We start from the raw sequence: 3,801 nt of genomic DNA, 5'->3' as shown, positions 1-3,801 counted from the left end.
TTCAATTGACAAAAATCTTAAACTCAGATTGAACCCCTAGTCATGAGTTTGAACCTATTTATTTAATTATTACTCCATGTCAATCTGGAACATTATATTTCAGAGTATACATATATACATCTCAAAGCTAAATCTTCTTCGATTGAAAAAATCTGAAGATAATTTTCTTTTTCATGAGTTTAAATCAATTTATTTAGGATCTAAGTGGTATAATTTATTGTAATGGATGTACTTTTGAGAAAAATAAATCAATTTGGAAATGTTGAGTGCATTAATATTACAATTACAATCTCTCAAAACTCATAGGATTTATAGTTTGCTTTATAGAATTTTTGGAATTATAAGCTAATTTTCTATCCATAAATTTTTTGTAAAACTTCTTATTCAAATAAGGGACCAAATGACAACCCAATCACATGAGGTGTTGGCTTTTTCTGGATAAATGAAATGATCTGAACTATTATCTTTTTCTTCCAATTTTATTGTACGTCAGATTGATATATACATATATACATACACACAAGTATATAGGGAGAGACAAAAAAAATTTGAAAAATAAGCTAGGATTTTACTTGTAAGAAAATCGCAAAAAGTTTATGCAGGGTTAATGTTCCCCTAAAATCTTTTTCAACATAACAATCAAAATATTTATTTTTTAAAAAAGACATTTTTTATGTGTGTATGTGGAGGGGGGAGCTAAGACGAATCAAAGGAAATTATAGTCCTTACACATATACAGAGTAATAAATAATCAAAGTGGTCTCACATTTCCTAGATTTCCTCAAATTAAAGAGGTATATATATAATTGTAACTCAATAGTCAACAACCTAATTCAATTCTACTTCAAATCATACCTAAAGACAGTACATATAATTACATACAATCATGCCAGCTACCAAAACTAAACCAGAAAGACAATGTCATCGAAAAACGAATCCTAACTCGTAAGTCTATTTTCACTTGATTAAATTAAGAAACAAAAATTCACCAATAAATTGGTTTAAGAAAAAAAAATCAATATTATCTTTAGTACATCCCCAAAGAGCCGAAGATAAATTGAATCTGTCACTTTCACCAACAACCTATATAGTTTAAGTGAGAGTAACTTAGTTCCTATTAACTTATTAAGTCTTTGATCTGAACTAGATAAATAAAACAATAACTGTTGGGATCAAGAAACTTGTTAGTTAGCATCTAATTATGGTTACTACTTTAGGTCATAGTTAAGTGTATACAACTAAATTATATACGTTTGACCACATTAAAAAGGGAAATAATTAAGTAAGCAGCATGAGATTAATGTTGGAAGCTAAGGTTGTAATAAAAACAAGCTAGTTGGCATAGGTAGATATAGATGGGGGATGGAATTGAATACAATGAGTACAATGAAAGCAAGACAAGAGAAAAAACAAAGATGAGTGGAGGGTGTGGTGGTGAGAGGAGAGACCTCTCTGGCTTCTGGCTCTGGGTGAGAAAGGCCAACCCAATCTCTGCGCCAATATAATAGGGGTCCATCCCTATACTACACACTTGGTTTTAGTCAACACATTCAATAATAATTTGGACATTTACTGACTCAATTTATCACTTCAATTAATAACATATATATATAATTTTCAAGAATGTATCAAACAAAATAATAACATTAAAATTATTCAATCTATTGTCATAGCTAGCCACCATGTGGTCCTCCATGTCTTGGCCTCACCAGACACTCCTTTCATGTGAGAATTGGCCTCCAATTTCAAGAGTGATGGAGTTGCTAGTTAGTGTTTCAAATTGGTTTTGGACCCAAGTGATTTGACAGGCGTGTTGCACATTCTAGTACACTATATATGTACTCCAATTATATATACACACACATATATTTATATAGTGGAAGGTTTAGGTAAGTCCATGTAAAAAGTGAAGACTGGTCTGATTTATTCGATCATCTAAGTAAATCAACGGCAGTTCAAGCATAAAAAGTCAATACCGCCATCACTGGAGGTTCAAACTCATGATTTTCGAGAGAGTTACTTTGTGCCACTAGACCACAGGTCATTGGCCGATAATGTTATTCTATTTAGAAAACTAGTTGATTATTATTATTATTATTTTGAATTGGTTGAATGTAATGAAGTAAATTATGGATGGAGGAGCATGATTGAAGGGCGGTGTTGAAGAGAAAATGGCACACCCATCCGATCCGATCCCTTAAGCCATCCCATGCTGTTTGGCTGGTTGGCAAGGACTCATCTTAGTCCCACCCTTCGCCCACATGCACCTTTGCTTTATTCTCTCCTTATTATTGCCTTTTGGCATGCCCTTTTCATATCTCTTTTTAACTTTCATTGCTTGCTACCTCTTTCCAATTTCTCTTTTTCTCTTTCTTTCAATTGTAAATCAAACAAGATCATCATATTAATCATAATTATGATGTTATTAAGTAAAGATTTAAAGAGAAACAACACACATATCAAACTTGTTTCTTACTTCATTAACATTTCTAAATCTGAAAGTGGATCTTGTTTCCTCTTTTTTGCTTGCAAATACTATTTGCTTTTGTACTATTTTCGTGAAAATAAAAATTATTTTTAAAACCTTCTATATGTATAGTTTTGTTTTTAATTCAAAGGAGAATAACAAATGGTATGTAGAAACAACTATATAAAATGATACTACAACACACCCATACTATTTGTTTTGCATTATATATTGTGAAAAAAAAAAAAAAAACTTAAAACCATTTATATATAGGGTTTTGTTTTTTAATACAAAAGAGAAAAACAAATAATATGTAACAACAACTATATAATATAATATCACCTCGTGTTCATGCAAACTTGTATTGTAGTAAAAAGAAAAAGAAAAGAGAAAAAACAAATGTCATAAGAAGGAACATCAAACTCACATAACCTAAATTGTAACATTTGTTTCTGTGGACTATATATAGGATCTTTAGGAATCATTATTGTAATAATAACACAAGAAAAAGAAGAAAGAGCACATAGCTAATTACTTGTACAATGAAAACTTTTTTTTATTTATGGGAAAGCCTCCATATATCCCGCTGCTACTCTAAGGTATGCATTAGTTAAATTGAAAGTCCACTTGTAATCCTAACAATAAAGGACCATATGGGGATAAATCAACCTAGCTAGGATGTCCATAACTACCGATAAAATCCAAGAAACTTAATAAATAGCTCCCACAAGGAGTTGACTTGAAATTTTACAATAACAAAGTTAATTGTCCGACCAACTTAGTTGGAGTTGTTTTTAGGATGAAATTTTTTTTATTAGTTACGCTAGTATACATAAATTGTGTGAATCAATATTGAATATTGTGATATGCATATAAATGATTTACTTTATAATGTGTAATTATGATACATCTTTTTATTAGTTACGCTAGTATACATAAATTGTGCGAATCAATATTGAATATTGTGCTATGCATATAAATGATTTACTTTATGATGTGTAATTATGATACATCAATAAATTTAAGTATTATAAGATTGTAATCATTCTAAATATAAGTGTAGTATAAGTTTATACATATGCAAATATACAAATTTTGTTTTTGGCACCATGTTATGCAATACATAACATGAGAATATATATATATATATATAATTCCATGAAAATTAAAGTGGGCAATCAAAGAGCAATTAGTTGCATTATATTAAGATGCAACAATGACACAATAGTGGGTCATACACTTAATACATACCAACCATCACTATATAGCTATAGGCTATGGCATGCAATAGCCCCTGCCTAACACCCCCCCCCCCCCCCCCCCCCCCCCCCCCC

The sequence above is a fragment of the Ipomoea triloba genome, chromosome 10, assembly GCF_003576645.1.
Source record: "Ipomoea triloba cultivar NCNSP0323 chromosome 10, ASM357664v1".
NCBI lineage: Eukaryota > Viridiplantae > Streptophyta > Magnoliopsida > Solanales > Convolvulaceae > Ipomoea > Ipomoea triloba.
This window is presented reverse-complemented; position numbering follows the sequence as displayed.